Raw genomic sequence first — 20287 nt, forward strand, 5'->3', positions numbered from 1 at the left:
ACATACCAATGATGTAACCTGGATTGTTTTAAACAATCTCCATGCTAGTTTTCTAAGCATTGATAATGTAAGGATCCTTGCTGTCTATGGGAGAGTCAGAGATTTCTTGGAATGCATCAAAAATATCTTAATTTTTTATTCGAAGATGAACGAAGGTCTTGTGGGTTTGGAACGACATGAGGGTGAGTAAATGAATGAAAGAATTTTCATTTTTGGTGAACTTTCCCTTTAATGGCATTATAGATGCCAATAAAGAACCTTTATTTTTAAGACTGTGTCACCCACATGATGAATTTAATTGAAATTAATTTGGTGGTATTAATTTTATTTTAAATAATGAAGAGCACTGACTCATGCTCCACTTAATTTCCAGTAAGACACCAACTACATCTGCTCTTGTTACTCAGCATTTAATAACAAGGTAAAGGTATAGTTTATACCGTATACCTCCTTCCAAGATCTTTAACCGCTAACAATCATAGGCTTCAATAAGAGAAGGCCTGTTTTTAATGCCAGAAACCTAAGAGAATTATAAACATTAATAGCAGGGCTTGACAAGAAGCTGTCAGTCTGCTGGGCAAATGCTGTAACATGCTGAGGAAAAATGCCCTTTCTTTCTCATTTCAACTAACTTCAAAAGCCTTGGCAGCTGTTGCCGTCTCCTGATCTGTTTATATATACTGAGTCCATAAAGGGTTTAGGCTTGTGCTGCAAACAGATCTGAGGTGTTCAACAATGTTCAACGGGCCTTGGGCTCTTTTGTTTGGATATGTTTCACACAAAATACTCCTCAACTCTGAAGAGCATGAGTGATCTTGCTTTACATCCCTAACATTGACAATGTGTCTATTCTATGTGGGCAATAGCTTGCAGGGCATGCCAGGTTTCTGCGTGCCGAGTGCAATTTTTTGGAAGGTACTTTTCGGATGTGCACAAAGTTTTCTGTTCAAAAGTGACTTGTGTATTGTCTTAACACATCTCCTCCCCGGAGTGCAATTAATCACAGCATGAGAAAAAGACATCAAAGCAGTCGCTGTCATGTTTACAGAGAGAAATTATATGAGTCGTCTTTTCTTTTTCCACTCTAGATTTTTCCCTCCTGCCTACAAGTGACACAGTCAAACATATTGAATTTTGATGGTCTTAACAGATTGTTTTTTTTCTCTCTCTCTTTCTCTCTGCTCTTTACGGATGTCAGAGTGATCATATTTCTATATGTTGTGGTTGTGGACACACTCAGGGGTTAAAGCTGTTCCCCAGAACTTTCCGCAACCCCAGTGGTTCAGTCATTTCTCTTCCAGTGACTCCTGAAACATCATTCGGCCTTTACTGCTGCTTGTGATGGGATCTGTCATCCAGACCACGGAGGGAATGAGTCACTCGTCAATCCTAATACAAAAAAAGGAAACTCAGAATTAATATTGTCATTTACTGATCCTAATTTTGCTCCAAGGATTTTTGTCCATATAGTGAAAGTGAAACCTGTTTTGGACCCCCTTTGTGCTTACAAGATAATTAGCACTTGCTGGAAAGGAAGCAATGACTCATTTTTGAAAGCTTATCATTGTTATGTACTATATTGATGTCTGCAAATACAGCACAGGAAAATGCTGGGGGTTTGTTTTACATTTGAAGGTGAATAGTTCCAGTGTTATGTAATATAGATAAACCAGAAAGAGCATTACAGATCTTGTACCATTACTGTAACTGATCAAGATACCTATTGACACCCTGAAAATGTCACACAACTTGAGGGAGCCGTGTGTGTGTGTGTTCAGGGAGTGGAGCGTGAAAGAAAATCTGTGTGCATTTCCCTTGGGTGGGCTGTGAATGTGACAGGCTTGTAAAAATCAGCACTGGTGTTGCATTTCAACAGCTGTCTGTTTGCATCAACATCTTTTCTGAACCTAGTACACAACATGATAAGATAGATTTCAATCCTCCTTGCAGAATTCAAGTCCAGTTCATTTTATTAGACAGGCAAACAAGCATCCCTTTAGAATTGTTTCGATCAGTACTTTAGGTTGGTTCTTTATTAGTTCTCTTTGCTGTGATTTAAACGTTGTGAAATGTTGGCTAGAGTGCATCAGCACTTGTGAGCTTTTCTTACCCCATTTAACCCTGGCATAATGTCCTTTTAAACCCCAAGTGAAGGCTGGTTTTACCAGGTTAGCCAGTGATTCACACGTCTATTGACTTGACAGTGGTTTATGAAACCTGAATGCAATTATGCACTGTGAAACACTGTGATGTTAAACGAACAGGCAACCGATCAAAACCCCTCATTGGTTACCTTATTAATATTCATGCATTTTGTATATTCACACAAACAGATTCTGTGTCTGAAGGGACAGACTGAACCAGTGCAGATATGCATGGTAAACATTTCTACTGCTAGATAATGTTGTACTTGTCCAATCTATGTTTTAATATCATAAATATGCAAAAGAAGCATATTAACTTCATCAATCTTGAATCCTGACTTTCCAAAGATTAATTACTAACCCAGAATAACATTGTGAACATGGATTAAGTGTTAAGAATAAATGACCTTTGAAAGTCAGTAATGTATTCTTTGAGCTCATTTTCCCATCCTGGCAAAGTTTCTGGTAAAAAGGTGCTTTTACTGTGCTTTATTGAGGAAGCCATTATAGATTCTTCCTCTTGGGAGGAACAACTCTGAGAATCTTGTCATAACAGAGTAGCAAGTAAATCAGTATGTAATCATTTCTGAACTTTTAAATGACTAAACTCTTGGCATACCTCACCTCAGTCATGCTGCTAAACCCAGCTCAAAATGACTTTCTCGGCCTTGGATTCTCTGAACTGTTAAACTATCAGAGCTCTTAAAGATACAATTGATTGTAGCAGAACAATCTGTCCTAGTAGCCTTCAAAAGTTCCCTCCACCCAAACAATGTTTTTCGACATAGCTTTAATTCTTATCTTACTGCTGCAACTAGGACTGTCATTGCCAGCTGAAGTGTCACTATAAATAAAACTTTATAGCTGCTGATTGATTGTTTTAATCTAGATCTATTAATGTAACACTATTATGGTGAAGCAACATCAAAGCACATTATTGCTTTGATAGACAGGGGTTCGTTAAGTGTATGCTGTGTTAGCAAATGGAAGAACATCATTCTGCTGGTTTTATGGTATTGACAAGGCAAAATAATTTCAGAGGTTTCCTTTTATTGCTTCCTTAATGTGATTATCATGTTTACAGTCAATCAATGCTCAAAAAAAAAAGAGATCTTTCTTTGTGTGATAATTTATTTAGTATTCACACAATGCACTGCATAATCCATATTATTTGGGTTGTAGTAGAAGCTAAATCTAGTTTGATGTTAATTTGCATTAAGAAAAAAAAAGAGCTATTCACAAATGACTACAATGTGTTCTTTCTTCACTCTGATGAGTTATACAGGTTCAAAGATGTTTTAATGAACCCTCTTTTTTTCTGTTCTGTAGGAGTGCATGATTCTCAACACGAAAAGGTCCTCAGTGTCACTGGGGATGGAAATATTCAAAGTCCTGACTTCCCCAACACTTATCCCCGGAGTACAGTTATAGTGTGGCGGCTGGTGGCAGTCACAGAAAGTTCCAGGATCCAGCTGACCTTTGATCCTCGCTTTGGTCTGGAGGACGCCGAGGACGGCATTGCAAGTAAGAGACACTGACCTTTTTGGTCACTGGCAAGACCTCACATGCACATTAGAGAAAGACAAAATCTAACATTTATAATGTAGAAGACAGACAATTAAAAGAGTGAATAAAGACAATTAAAGACATTTACATTACATTTACTCAGCTTGTGGCCTTAGATATCAAATGTTGTTGTTGATTTCATGTATTTTAAACATAATTGCCTACAGTCCACATTATTATTATTAATTATTATAGCATTTTTGGCAGTTGCATTGCCATCTTGCTATTAAATTTTTTGGGGAGGAGGATTGTCACTTCATGACATGGCATGTTTCTGTAACTTTTATTTTATTGTATTTTATTTTTTCTATCTCATGGCTGTGACTTTCTAGTACAAGTCAAAGCTGCCGGTTGATTTGAACTGGCGGATTGCAATATAGAATCAAGGCTGGGCCAAAACTGTATATTGAGGAGGAGATTTAGAAAATTTTGAGAGCTTGAAAAATTCCTGAGTGTTTCCTTTCAGACACTCAAATATCTGCTTAGTGTTATGCGACAAATCAGCCCTACTAAACAAGCAGCATCAGGCATCCATTGCACTCTCTTGACAGGGTCAGACGTAAGATAAATCACCCTTATACAATGCAGCGGTATAAGTGTATGTGGAGAAGCAGGGGGAATTACAGTGGCGATGTATGTGCTTGTTGTGACCGAGTCCATTTTTTTAAGATTTAGAGTCGAAAGGAGGCCATTTGGGAGATTGGCTGTGCTGTAAAAAGGCTGATGAATAATGAAAAGCCCACCCCTAGAGTGATTATGTTCAGTTATATATTTATTTTTTCAATGGCTGATACAATGACATAAAGAACAGCCCTTCTTTGTGCATAGTTAGTTCCTAGTCTCCTACGTAACTCCATAGCATCTGTTTGAGATTCTGGAGACCTGTACGATCAGAGATGTACACTCACACACAGTGTAGGTCACACAAAGCCCAGCCAGCCAATCCACATTAAAGACCCTTTCAATTACAGGCTAGCTTTCCTTCCATCCTTCCAGGCCTCTGTCCATGCCTCTGTTGTGCTGTATAGTGCAATCGACTGCAGACGTGCACATCTGTGAATTTCTGCTTCCCAGAATCTAGATGATGACCTTCCCATAGCTGTTGGTTTCATGTGGAAAAAATGTTCGTAGACCTCTTCTAATTATTGATAAATAATACTATTTTTGTATTAATGCCCTACTGACTTGTACACATTATCTGTGAAAGGTTCTTCATTGTCTGCAAACCTAATGTGTGAAATAGTGTTACAGTAAATCAGTGTAGTTTTATTTCTTGTCAATAATCAATTACATAATGTGCTTTCATACACGTTTTTGTTAGCAAGCCTATGGAGTCTTGCCAGCTATGTGTGTAACGCCTCCTAGTGGCTTCATGTTAACTGGATATGAACACTTTTTTTTTTTTTTTTTTTTTTTTGTGGTTAAAGTAGTAGTTCATCAAAAAAATGAAAATTTGCTGAAAATGTACTCATCATCTTGGCCTGAGGGTGTTTCTTTATTGCAACAGATTCTGAGCATTTGCAATAAATCATTTGCTTATCAATGGATCCTCTAATGTGAATGGGTGCCGTGAGTTCAAACAGCTGATAAAAACATATTGTTTTGATATAATGTAGTAAATGTTGTTCGATTTAATGCTATTCTGTTATGTCTATACTTTTTGCTTTTTGTTAGCATTATCCACTAGCATATTAAGTGATTTCAGCAGGAAAACACTAGTTTTTACACCAATTTAATATTCTCAGAATTTTTGATTGTGGCTCACAATTAGTAATATGCTTTGTTCTCTGCCTATAAACATATCAGACAGATGAGTGAACATAATAAAACAGGACCCTTTGGCAACAACAATGATGCTATACATCTATGCTTGTCCACTTTGTTTAAATCACAGGCTGTGGCCTTGAGGAGCAAGTGTAGGGTTGGGGTTTTGCAGTGAGTGTATTTGACCTGGAAAGAGTTTGTGTGGGTTTGTGTTGTGCGTTTTATACTTGGCAGCCATGCAGTGATGGGGGTCTGTATGATTGCACCAGCAATAAATCATTAAAGTCATTATTATACAAGTGATACAAGCACTCACTCTGAACGTGTGTGTGTATATAATATACATAAGCCAAATCCACATACTGTACAGTACAGACCATGCAACTTTCCCTTCACAACTTCCATGCCGTCCAACTTTTTTAAATGGAGCAACCACATATTGAAAAGCAGTAAAATAATTATTAGACAGTTGATGAAGAAAAAAGCCCCTTCTGTTTAGATCGAATCAAAGGAACTGGGCTGGAATAAACTGTAATAAAGCTGCATGCTGAATCCTATCACACTGCCTCCAGCAAAGCCCAGCCCAGAGCCGACAGGCCACTACAGACAACTCTCATCTTCCTGTGTGTGTGTTTGTTCCGACCGATAAGAAAACTAGGCCAGATTTTCTGTGCTTGTTAGAATTCTTTTTTGTTGGTTCTGTCTTTGATGGAAGGACGAAGGTTGTTGAAAAGGAACATATAAGATATAAGATAGTTATCTATCTATTGACAACTATTAAGAATTTTGATCAGCATGTGATATACTGAACAAAATTATAAACGCAATACTTTTGTTTATGCCACCATTTTTCATGAGCTGAACTTTTTCTATGTACACAAAAGGCCTATTTCTCTCAAATATTGTTCACAGATCTGTCTAAATTTGTGTTAGTGAGCACTTCTCCTTTGGTGAGATAATCCATCCACCTCACAGGTGTGGCATATCAAGATGCTGATTAGACAGCATGATTATTGCACAGTTGAACCTTGCCACAATAAAAGGCCACTCTAAAATGTGCAGTTTTATCACACAGCACAATGCTACAGATGCTGCAAATTTTGAAGGAGCGTCCAGTTGGCATGCTTACTGCAGGATAGTCCAACAGAGCTGTTGGTCTCGACCTGACTGCAGTTCGTCATTGTAACCGACTTGACTTCATATTCGATGGCGGCTGGCACTTTGGAGAGGTATTCCCTCACGGATGAATCTCGGTTTTCAAGTCCAGTTCAAGTCAAGTTTGCTGATGTCAACGTTGTGGATCAAGTGGCCCATGATGGCAGTGGAGTTATGGTATGGGCAGGCATATATTATGAACAACGAACACAGGTCCATTTCATTAATGGCATTTTGAATGCACAGGAATACCGTGATGAGATCCCAAGGCCCATTTTTATTCCATTCAATCACAACCATCATGATACACGGCCCCATCAAGGAATCTGTGCACAATTCCTGTAAGCTGAAAACAACCCAGTTCTCACATGGCCAGGATACTCACTAGACATGTCACCCATTGAGTATTTTTTGGGATGCTCTGGATCAGTGTATACGACAGCATATTCCAGTTCCGGACCCTCCAATACAGTAAAACTGCACATTTTAGAGTGGCCTTTTAATGTGGCCATCCTAAGGGCGCACCTGTGCAATAATCATGCTATCTAATCATCGTTATGCCACACCTGTGAGGTGGATTATCTCTAGAAAGGAGAAGTGCTCACTAACACAGATTTAGACAGATTTGTGAACAATATTTGAGAGAAATAGGCCTTTTGTGTACATATATTTAATATATTTAATTATATTGTATTAATATATTTTGACAATCTATAGCACTATTTTTAAGATTATTTGACACATTTTGCAATCATCTAATAGAGAGAATGATTAAGCTTATGAAGTGGTGTTGGTTTGTAACGCTATTAGCTGGAATCTCGTAATGTGGCTTGTTTTTAAAGCATTATGTTTACATAGATTCAAGACAATCCAGTGTTTGTGTTCTGATGCTGTGCCATATTTTCTAAAAGATATCAGCAGTACTTTCTTCTGTCCTACTTTAGCTTCTGTGGAGTGAATGTATGCATGTAAACCTGGTAATAGTGAAATCAAATTAAATTATTGATGAGCCATCTGCCTCAAGTGTCACTGGGATGAGACGAACCCCTCTGCTTTGTGGTCTTCTGAGGTAGAACAGAGAAACAGACAGAGTGAAACATGTATTCATTAGCTAATGGGTGATGTTACCTTAACATTTAATTTTGGCTAATTGCAGTTTTTATGTCGTTTACTTTGTGAGCACAAAATATTTATATTGACCTTTATTGCAAAGCAGTTGCTGTTTAATGGTTTTCTCATACACCTATGGGTGTATCGGTCTACACTGATTTATAAGAGATCTTTCAGCCCTCAGGCCTTTTTTTCCTGTGTATTGGCTTTGTGGAAATCAAACCTGTATGTGTCGAAAATCAGGGGGTTTAATGTCTTTTTTTATTATTATTATTATTTTTTTTTCATTAAGTGCTTGATGACCTATTGTTTTAATTGAATGTGGTTTGAAACTTTAGTGTCAGGCTGGACAGAGAGTAAACAATACAAATTCCAAAAAGCCAAACGGCTGTGCTGGCACATAAACGTATTCTTGTCCAATCAAATGATTAGTACCAGGCTTTGGCAGCGGCCGCTGAAACCACCATTTATTGAACACTGCAGGAGCATTGAGGCCATGCAGGCAGAAATAACACAACCTCAACAATGCTCTCTCTTCTTTTCTTTATTAAAAACAAAATTATAAATAAATAAATGCTCAGTCCACTTTGTTCAGTCCAAGTTGCATCAAAGACTGTAATTTAGGGCCTGCAAAGGCAATGAGACTTAAATTTGACTTAAATTGCACCAATAAATGCAAAAATCTGCATTTATTTTTCCGTTTTAAAATCATTTAAAAATACAAGTCTAATAGAAAATTCAGCCATTGCACCAGTCCCCTCCATCAACAGATATATATATATAATTTTTTATTTATTTTTTTTTTTTGCTACAGTACCCAAAACCACTCTGATGTTTTTGAGGACCTTTGCATTATTGCATAAATTCCTTTAGTAAACAGGGCGCTTAAACAATTAGTTTATAATTAGTTATAAGTTATGCTATTTCAGAAGGTGCTGTTCATTCTTCATAATTTTGCTGTATGGGTATATAACCCATTTATATTTCCCCTACATTTATATTACAACTGTGGCATGATGTAGCTATTGGTTCTTAACGTGCCAGTGGTTGTTTGTTCGTAACAAATGCTATATTGAGATAGATAGATAGATACATAGATAGATAGATATGCATGCATGCATGCGCATTTAAAAAAATATCATTATTGGCCTGGTAATGATTAATAGATATTCCAAAAGATGGCTTAGATTAAATCATTAAGAGCCTGATGAACTCTTAAGCAATGTCAAAATAAGAAAATGTTAAGTTAGATTGACTTCTCATGGCATGTTTATTTAGAACATTGTCAAACTATAGCCAATAAGTGTCTAAATAATATAAAATACATTCCATATATATCCTATGTAAACAAGTACTTGTTTACGATGATGTTACTTTATTGCACCAATTTTGCACAGATGGCACAAAATTCCATTTCATAAAAATAAGCAAAAAAAACTAGTAAATAACCCTTGAGTGAGCATGACACCCCCACCCTCCCCAAGTAAACTTAATTTAAAGGGTGTTACAGTGGTGTTTCATGTATTCAGAGTTGTTCACAGTGTTAAAGAGATGGATTCTCATGCTAAACGTCCAAAGTTAAAAAAATAATAATCTAGAAGAATGACTGAGAATTTCTGTGCCCAAAATCTTACTTCCAGGTTGGTAAAAGTTTCGGCTGTTTTTTTTTTTTAGATCGTGCATCTAATGATGTAGATGAGAACGGAAGTCCTAATATGAGCATTTCTTTCGGAAAAGCGTGCCCACACAAACACATTGACCGGAGGAGAGTGAGACGCGCATATCAGCATGCTCCAAAATCGTCGGCAGCGCTGCATAGGATTTGTTCGAGAATGCCTCCAAATAAGTGCATTTTTGGATGTGAGGGAAAGTTTACCGTGTTCAGCTTCCCCAAGAACCCAGCGTTACATGAACAGTGGATGAAGTATGCAGTACCACTCTATAGGTACTCAAGATTAACATGAGATTAGGTGAAACTGTGTATCTTACATACCCTTTAATATCATTTAAGTGTGATTTTCCTGAAGCATGTGTAGTACAAAACAGTTCTTCAGTTGCTGAGTGCCAATTTGGGATACCTGCGTAGTCCCAGAATCTAATATGTTTTTAGCCATCATAATAAAAGATAATTTAGCTCTCATGTTCTCTGTGGACAGCAATGCCATAAAGGTGATTGAGATCCATTTAGCGGTGCTCCGGCTCTTAGCTTATTCAGTTCATTAAATGCTTGTGAGAATGGATTTCTAGGTCACGGCTATTGTAGCTTATGAAAAGCCTAATACGTTAGCATATTAGCTTGAGATCAAATACAGATAAATATAATTTATGAGCTTAGATGTCTGTAGCCCTCCTTTTAATCTTATTCACTCTTCACTTTCTCCCAAGCATTTAGCTCAGTTTTTCTCTGTGTACTTCTCCTTTCATTTTTCCTCTCTATACTTTTCCTGTCTTTCCTCACTGCCTTTGTTTGAATGGCTGTGTTTAGCTTCAAAGCCATAGTTCCCTGTTTTCAGCCTACCCTTGCATCTATTTCTTCCAAAAACGTAGCAAAAAATTTATCTATTTTTAAATATTTTTTATCTACTTTTAGCAATTTTTGATAAGTGTCTCAAACAATAAAAATGCACACATTTTCTGTCTAAATTTCACAAAAAGAGGAAGCCAACGTTGCAGTACACGCATCACATGAATTAAATTATTGCTATTTGCAATTGTTCAATTTGATAATTAAAAGAAGTTTAATAATCTACATGATACCCCTTGTTAGTAGCTTATACCTGTGATTGTTGATCAGTTAGAAAAATATCTAGAAAAATTGAAAATGTACTAGTAATTTTCCAGGACATTATCTGTTTTAACCCTGTAAACCGAAAACACTAAACAATGCGTAATTAAAAATACAGGTAAAAAAATACCCTGTGAATTAACTTTTCTTGGAGTGTAGCATGTGTTCAGAATATGCAGATATACTAGTTTACTAGCGTATAAAAACTTAAATTGTAAGTGTTCAATAATTCAATGTTGTGTTTAAAGGGGGGGTGAAATGCTATTTCATGCATACTGAGTTTTTTAAACTGTTAAAGAGTTGGATTCCCATGCTAAACATGGACAAAGTTTCAAAAATTAAGTTGTACGTTTGAAGGAGTATTTTTGTTCCACAAATACTCCTTCCGGTTTGTCACAAGTTTCGGAAAGTTTTTTTCGAGTATGGCTCTGTGTGACGTTAGATGGAGCGGAATCCCCCCCCCCCCCCCCCTTAAAAAGTTTTCTATTTTAATATTATCTTATGAATTTAGATTATTTTACAAACAAATCTAAATTAACATGTAAAAAAATATTTTTTGCTGAGATTTGATGTAGTGACACAATTTTGCATCGTGATTACTTTGACTTCATCGCGCAATGACATCACAGTGTCATTTAGCAACTTTTAGCAACAAATCGACCTTCCTTTAGCAACTTTTCCTGAAAATTAGTTGTTACGATAACAAACATGCAGCAAAAATGACACGAATACTAAGGAAATTATGGCAGATGAAGGATTTGGTTTTCAAGATAAAGTAAAGTAAAAGACTTCTCAATAAACCAGAGAAGGTAAACATGTTAGTATTGTTGTGGGGGGAAAGGCATGCAAGTCCTCTCACCGACAGCCAGTTTAGTTGTACCTTTATTTTGTTTTCGTGTAATGCACGTTTTAATATGGATGGATGTGCTTTATTTGGCTACTTTTGGAGTGTTGAATAAAAACACCTGCCTACTCCCATTTTAATTCTTGGAAGAGCCAGGGCAAACTTTCTATATAAATCCGATTGGATTCTTTTGAAAGAAGAAAGTTATATACACCTAGGATGCCTTGAGTGCGTGAAAACATGGACCAAGTTTTGGTTGAACTAACCCTTTAATTACTAGAATACTATTTTCTCGCTAGAAATGTCATCAAATGTGGAAAAGGTCCAAAATATACATGTACGTACAAAATGTTAACCATCCTTCTGTTAACCATCCTTCTAGATGACAATGTCAACTTTATTTTTAGCTCAACTTTCACGGAATTGAACGGATAGGATTGTGCAATATTTTAGGTAGCGAGGTAGGAGTCAAAAATGACCCTTAAACTTTAAGCTGCTCATGCTAATTTGACAAACTGCAGAGATATTCTGAATATGTCTATGAATTGTTTAAAAGTTTGAGGTCAGGGACTTTTTTGTTTTTGAAATAATTCCCTTATACTCAACAAGGCTGTATTCGTTTTATCTGAAATACAGTAAAAACAGTAATATTTAAAAAAAAAAAAAAAAATTCAGCAACCATTACTTCAGTCTTCAGTGTCATATGGTCCTTGAAATCATTGGTGCTGTAGAAACCATTTTTATGTTATCATCAATGTTCAAAACAGTTGTGCTGCTTTAAATTTTTTCAGGATTCTTTTATTAATGTAGTGAAAACATAGCTGCATTTTATTTGAAAAATAAATATTTTAAATGTCACTGTTGATCATTTTAATGTATACTTTCTGCATAAGTGTTGAAATCTCACTGACCCTGAACTTTTGAATGATAGTGTAGATGATTTTGCCTAATCCAATCCCAACTAGAGAGTGCGAAGTGCAGATGTAAACAGCATTAAATGTGTTTTGACATCCAATCAGTTAAACCAAAATCGTAAAAGGTTCTCTGGATTGTTTCACATCAACAACTAATGACATGTATCCAAATGCCTGTTGATATGGAATCCTGACTAAAACAATTTGCTTTTTGGTTTACTGTTCATAAATGTTCATCACAAAATCTGAGATCCTTTCTTTTGAAATTCGCTCTTAAAAGGCCACAAGTGCCGATCTGTCTTGCCCAACTGCTTATGATGACATCATTGAAGATGAATGTAAACAGGAGCTGAATGCTAGTGATTAATGAGTCCCTTGTAAAAAACGGTGTTCTTTGCTGTTGTAGGTATGATTATGTGGAGGTGGAGGAGCCTGTCGGAGGCGTGGTGTTGGGGCGTTGGTGTGGCTCAGAGATGGTTCCAGGACCCCAGGTGTCCAAGGGAAACCAGATCCTGATCCGCTTCGTCTCTGATGAATACTTTCCCTCGGACCCAGGATTCTGCATCCACTACTCTTTGCTTCAGCAGGTATGAAATTACTCATTCACCACGTCTTTGCTTATGCAATGCTTATGCAACATTTTACTGATAGGGCTGGCTGTGTTTTTGCTGAAAATGTTTTGTTAATCCCTAACGGCCCTGTACTATATTATTCCTCCACCTGATGAACTTAAATACACACTGTGCAAAATAAAATTAAATGTTTATGAGAAATGCAGTGAGCTTTGCTGAATATCAACACATGAAAAGTCATACTGTATGTACTTGGGATCGAAAAAGAGATCCTGAGAACTTAAACATACTCCTATTTTATTACAATGCATCTGTTGCTGTAATCACCGTCCCTTCCTCTGAAATGACCTGGCAACCTTAAATGGCACTTACTAAGTTGGAAATTTCAAGCTATAATCATAGTCCTACCTCAGAGACCTTCTCCTCAATGTCTCACTTCTTGTGGTGGTGAAAACCACAGCAGGGCGAGCTACGGTGTTTTCCACTTTGGCCATGGTTCAGTTTCCTCCCTTTAATTTACACTCTGACAGGCGTCACACGGCACATTTGAAAAGGATTATTCCCCTGAAATGATTTAATAGACATGCTTGGCTTTGATGTGTGATGCCTGTCAAAGTTTATGACTCCACTTTCCCTTGCATTTGTTTACTGAGGCTTCAGAGCGTGTCTGAACGCTTTGCTACGTAGCCTGAAAATGACTCTCGTTGTTTTTCAGTGAACAAAGGTGTGCTTTATCTTCAGGTAGATAATGGCTGTATCTATTCTGCTGAAACTTAATTATCTTAGTGTTGATTGTGGTGAGAGATGCCACCAAAACTAGACAGGACAAATGTGGCTGAGGATTATTAAACATATGGGGTTTCCATATGTCCTCTGCTTCTGATCTCATATTTTCTATTAAAAGTGCTGATGCTGTCAATCTTTTTCTGCATTTCCGTTGATGTGAGAGCCAAACGATGGTAACTGTGCTATTACATTACTTGCCAACAAAAATATTGTCTTTTAGAGTCTTAATTAATCCAGTCATAACGTAATACACTACTGTTCAAAGATATTTGAGTCAGTAAGTTACAATATTGTTATTTAACTGTATTTAGACTTTTTTTTTTAATTAGACATTTTTCCGTACTTTTTCTGCAGTGGAAATGCATGAAATCATTTTAGTTTATCTCTGGCTCCAAAACTGACAACAATAAAGGGACATCGATTTGCCTTTAAGGAGATCTTTTGATTGTTCTTTTTAGGGATTTTCCCCTAGATTACTTCATTTTTGGCTTTCGGGTATAAAATGAAGCATGTTTATATGTAGAATTATGTGTAGATGAGTACATTCTCCACTCTTTATACTAGGGGTGCTCTATCGTTGCAGAGGAGGTGGTGTGTTATGGCTGGTTTCTGGACAGCGAGCTAGCGTCAGAGAAGATGTGGCTGAATCAAGCTCTATTTATAGGGTTTGTGGAGGAGGATGTTGAGCTGGAACTTACAATTTCAACATGGCCTCCTCCGGCCCTGACTCACAGTGCACAGTTTGTTTTATTGCTCACCAAAGCATTTGTATTCAGGAGGCTTGTGGATGGGAGTTGCATCTCGGTTGTTGTGTGCCTGTGTGCGTCAAATTGTTTGAATTGGTGTGTTCTAAAATGTCACGGAGTGTGTGGCAGAAGGTCTTCAACAACCTAAAAATAAGTCATTTGCTCTTTTATGAAACATTGCTTGACTATCCTGCAAATATTGTTGTTGTGTGCTCTTTCGACATAAAGTGAGCATATGGATGATACATCTTTGCCAGGTGAATACAAAAATACAATTTCATAGTATGGCAAACAAAAAAAAAAGCACATAGAATCTAACATATAGTGAAGAAATGCCTTTTCTAGCTTCTAAATGTTTAAAGTCTTTAGTTAGCTTATGTTTTAATCTCCTTTGCCGTTAAATTCAGCTTCTCTCTGGCGGCATGTCTTAATTCCCAGTTTAATTTGCACATCCTGCACCACCTACTGTCAACTGAATTGTTTAAAGACAGCAGTGGTGTTAATGACACTAAACTGCAATTTAGCAGGAAATGTCCTTGGATGCCCTGCAGAAAAGAAAAAAAAGCTAAGTGTGTCACACTTCTTTCTTTGATGGAAGAATTTAAAAATTGTGACCTTTTTTGCTACTTTACCTACATAGTATAGTAGTAGTAGTAGATGGGAGCTATATTTCTTAATGTTTTAATCTCATCTTTTTGTGTTGCAGTTGTCACTGAAGAAAAAGCTTTATCACAGGTTCTATGGTGAATTTTCTTTTTTTATGAAAAGCATTTTACACAAAAGTGGGAATTCATTAAACAGGTTTCATTTATCAAAATAGTGTTGGGTGGAGGGACATTTTTATTAGTTAATACTAGTAAATAAGCCCATTTTTTTCAGTTTTGGCTTAACAGAAATATGAACAACATGTCTGTAATATCATGCTTAGTGTTTAATGTATTACACAAAGTATAAAGTATATAGCTACTTATTTATGTTACAGAAGGAGTCATATTTGGTCCTTGACATGTAAGAGATCCAGTATAAGGAAATTTCAGTGTGAGGAAAAGACCAGAACATTTCATAAACTATAAACCTGGATGAAATATCAATAACAACCAAACTACACAAACAGATGAAGTGGAAAGTTGCGGAGATCAACATTTCTAGCATGCAGCCACACATTAATAGATGGTATAACATTATTGGGTAAAAATGTTAATTTTGGAAACTGTTAATTCACCTGACAGTTCACAAATCCAGTGTACTTCTCATAAAATTCTTAACTGTGTTCTTAGTCTATACTGCATCCAGGTTTATATCTCAGTTTATTTTACCCCACTGTCCACTGATGCTAATCTAAATGATGAGTGCTTCAGATCTTTTACTTCAAAGTTCCCTATTATGATGCAACTTGGGGAAATGAGTGGCCTGTTTGGCTGGCTGTTGGGTTTGTATGCGGTAGCAATGGGCTGCCATGTTGGAACAGCCGAATTCTGTTTCTCTGTGGTCAACCTCAGCTGGAAACCCGGGATCATGGGGGCGCCCCTGCACTTTCTGTTTAAACAAGCAATCACTCCCCTTCACCACTACCACAGAGAGAAGAGGGAAAATGAGCCCCAGCTGCGATTCTCAGGAAGAGACTTTGGGAGTTGGTAAGGTTTTGAGGGAAGAGGTCATTTAAATCGGCACCTTTCTCTGGAAATAAGAAAAAAATTGGGATTCTCAAGAAAGTCTGCTTTTAACTCCCAACTGGATTTCATAGATGTTTTCCTCCTCAGATCAACCTTAAAAATGCCTTTTGCATGTGCTTACTGATTTCCACTTGCTTTGCATAAACTTTATTGCCATTAAATAGACCAAAATAGTCTAGAACAAAGGCGAGATGTTTCTTTCCAAGCAGAGTAACCAGTTTCATAGGCACCAAAAGTGGGACATGGTTGGGTTGCTGAGGCCAAACTAAGTTCAGAACAGGATTTTTATAAACATTTTAAATTGGAAACAGCTTCTCTTTAAAAGAATGAGGTTAATGTGCAGTGTGAACACGGTATACACTTGTGTGTAAGAAACCTTTGTATTTGCCACTTGTTTTTAAAAGTAATTGTAGATGGCGGTTTGTTGGCCGGACCTTTCTTCTCAGTAACATTAGTTCAGGACAACCACAAGGATTACTGAATTACATAAGGCATATAATTTCAAGCACAATGTCTATTCAAATTCAGAGTTGGATGTGTGAAAATGACTCACTTCATTTCTCTTCTCCTCTTCCTTCAAACCACTGTGTATGACTGGCATGCCACCAAGCTTGGCCTTCACCAAAATACATCCACAGTGAATCACCCGCATTTTTGAGTGAGACCTCTGCACTGTTATTTGGTTTTCTACAGAGCTGAATGCTCTCATGTGTGTTCTGACGGCTACTGGCAGACATCTGAGTCTGCGCTCATGTCCATCTGTTAAGCCATTTTCCCTGTACAACCTGCAAACAATTTGAAACATCATGTTGTCTGGCTTCAGAACATAAATGAGGCCATTATTTTGTGGATAATATTTTACCTTTAATCAAAGCATCTGTTAGGAAATATGATGACATGAGCAAGATGTTTGAGGAAAAGCACCTTAAGTGTTACTGTGATATGTGATACTTTATTGGCAGATTATAAATGCTGTGACATGATGCTCAAGAATAATCATTTCTGGTAACACTTTGCTCTAAGCCTTATGTATGATGCATTCTAAAAGTCATTTTAATGCATTAATTATGCCTTGTAATGCACCTTATGATACATTGTATATGATCGATTGTCTCATAAAAAAATGTAACCATAGTTAATACATTATAACACTTATCAACTCTATGCATTTAAAATTTGGTTGTAATTTTATATTTATTCATATTATATTGAATAATACCCTTCATAATGCATTATACATAAAGGCTTTAAGTAAAGTTTTACCTAATTTCTTCACGCAAAGTATCAAGATATCTTCGTATGCATTTAGTGTTTTTTTTGATTTTTTGATTTTTTTTTTTTGACTTTTTTTTTTTTTATAAATGCACTCTTTTCAACCAGACATGATTTAAGTGATTTAAATCGTAATTGTGATAGAAATATAGTGTTAGCAAGCTTACGCATGTTAATTTTGATAAAGTTTAATAGTAAATAAGACACAGTGAGACAATATTTAAATAAAATGATAATAATAATGAGAAGAAATATTTATTTGCAACAACTGATGGAATGCTAAATGCTGTACGCACAGCGTTGTCAAGGTAACCTAAGGTCAGTCATTCCCTTCAACAAGGGAGTCCCAAATGCAAATGAGACAGTAATGCCCTTAAAAGAACACACTTCTGACTCTGCCCTTTGAAGGGAGTAGTTTTTTTTTTTTTTTTTTTTTTTTTTCTCGATTGTTTAGATCTATGATCTATTTATTAAATTATATGTTGCCTGCATGTTTTTTTAAATAAATGTCTGAATGTGAATATTGTGTTTCTATAATGAGCAAACCAGTTACTGAGTGCACCCTTAAATGCATTTTAAACTCCCTTTATACCTGCATAGTATAGATCTAAAATATAGGGAAAGTATTCAGTTGTCATTTGTTTCTTTTAATATTTTGACTTTAAATACATGATTCCATGTTTTATATCTGAAATTCTCCTAAATTTCCTATGTCTTGTAAGCGAAGTTGCTCAAGTGCTGTTATCCGCTTCGGTTGGGATGCTTGGCTCTGGGTTTATAGTCCAGGGCTCAGAGGATCTTTAATTGACAGATTGAAAGAGTGCCTCACATTCACAAGCTGTTAATGGTTTCCATTCCCCGATGCTGACCAGTGCCAAAAACTGGAAGCCAGCTTTGTGTATTGAAGGATAGCTGAATGTACAGGTTTTTATGAGGTAATTGCAACTGCTCTTGAGAGCTTACGAATATATATATATATATATAAACCTTTTTGATGTGTGCAGCAGATTTACATCTCTGATTGAAAGTTATGGTGACTTGCTGTTCAGTGAGTCAGGTGATAATTCACTGAAGCATTCATTAGAATGATTCAAACGGGTCACTTGGGAGTTGTTGAGTCCTTTTGAACAATTGAAATAACAATAAAATAAGTGGCTTCATGCATTTGTAAATCTGACTTAGCTGGTCATTAGTCTTTCAAAGGCAGAGGAACACTTGTTGTCTTTGATTTATATTGAGATTGACCTGATCCTTTCACTTATCACATTAACTTTGAAATGTACTGTATATATATCCTATAAAATATTTGAATGTCTTTAAAGAAATGTTTTCATTGCTTAATGTCCACATACAGTATTATTGTACTGACACACATGTTGGCACTGTGTTATTTCTAGTGCTTGACTCAGATGCCCTCAATCAGTCTGTCTTGGTGACCTCATTTACCGCTTTGTTCACGGTAGCAATGCTTTTTTTATCATTGTGGAAATCACAGACCTTCCATTGACACCTTGTCCTTTACACAATAGTAACCATGCCAACTCACTCCTCACTTGTTACCCGGTTTAGAGTGCAGCATTGGACGTGTCATTCATAGGGGGATTATGTTAGTATGCCTGAATTAAGCTGCTGGAAAAAGGACATGTTGACAGATCCCACAGCACCTGAGGCAGCGGAGAGGAGTTGAAACTGAGTGCAGATATGTGGCTTCTTACAGATTGCCCAACACCATAGGTATCAGTGGTTGCTGCCCTGGCATACATTTTTAATTGTATGTTTGAGTTCAAACAAGGTAAAACTGCTTGGGGGCTGGTTAACTGACTCTGTGGATAAGCCAGTGTCAAACTTGAACCTGTCTAGCAAAATGATTCCCTTATAAATTGGTAATTTAGTAACACTAAAGCTCTTTTGTTGTTCTCTGATGCTTTGTTGGGAAAAACTGCATTTTGCGTAGATTTAGATTTAATTTAATTTGATAATTATTCATATATTGTGTGTGTGTGTGTGTATATATATACATGTATATGTGTGAGTTTAAAAAGTGAATTTTATTCTATGATTATATATTATTTTTGGGGGGGAAATTTTTCACATCTAGCATTTTTCTGCATTTTAATGATTTATAATTCATTAATATAACAGCTACTACTTAATTATGCAGTCTTAAATGATATTAAGATCTGCTAAAAATTATATTTACATGTTAATCTAATTTAATTAGCCACAATTTGAGAAGAAAGCAAAGCATTAAACAATAAATGTTAAAATATGTCAGGCTTCTGCAGAATACTTTATAATCATCTTTTAAAACCGAAATGGCCCGGAGTGGCTGCAGTACCACTGAATTTTCTTGTTGTTTGTGTTTATTTGTATGTTCAGAGGCAGTCGGAGCCCGAGACCCCTCCAGTGATGCCTGCGTGGATGCAGAGTGTGGATGTTCTGAGTGAAGCTGTCGCTGGATTCAGCACAATGGAGGAAGTAATGAAATACCTGGAGCCGGAACGCTGGCAGGTGGACATAGAGGACCTCTACAAGCCTTCCTGGCAGGTGGTGGGCAAATCATTCTTCCACCAAAAGAAATCCAGAGGTGAGATCCTGTATTTAAAAATACTTAGTCAATGCTGGAACTACTAAGTTTTTAAAAAAAACAGCTGTATATTTTTGTTTGAATAGGAGCGGTGGACCTGAACCTGCTTCGTGAGGAGGTTCGGCTTTACAGTTGCACTCCACGGAACTTTCCGTCTCGTTGCGTGAGGAGCTGAAAAGGACGGACGCCATCTTCTGGCCCAGCTGTCTGCTGGTGAAGCGCTGTGGAGGGAACTGCGCATGCTGCTCTCACAACTGCTACGATTGCCAGTGCTCGCCCACCAAAGTGGCCAAAAATACCATGAGGTATATAGCAAAGAACAGAAGGCCTTCTATTATACTCTGTATTTTCACATATTAGGTTTATTTC

General features: G+C 36.8%; 1 pseudogene; it reads left to right on the forward strand.

Annotated features, from left to right (window-relative positions):
- Window positions 1–6680: 6680 nt before the first annotated feature.
- Window positions 6681–20223, forward strand: LOC113072564 (platelet-derived growth factor C-like; annotated as a pseudogene).
- Window positions 20224–20287: the final 64 nt, after the last annotated feature.

Source organism: Carassius auratus, unplaced genomic scaffold (assembly GCF_003368295.1).
Source record: "Carassius auratus strain Wakin unplaced genomic scaffold, ASM336829v1 scaf_tig00009491, whole genome shotgun sequence".
In the NCBI taxonomy this organism is placed as follows: Eukaryota; Metazoa; Chordata; class Actinopteri; order Cypriniformes; family Cyprinidae; genus Carassius; species Carassius auratus.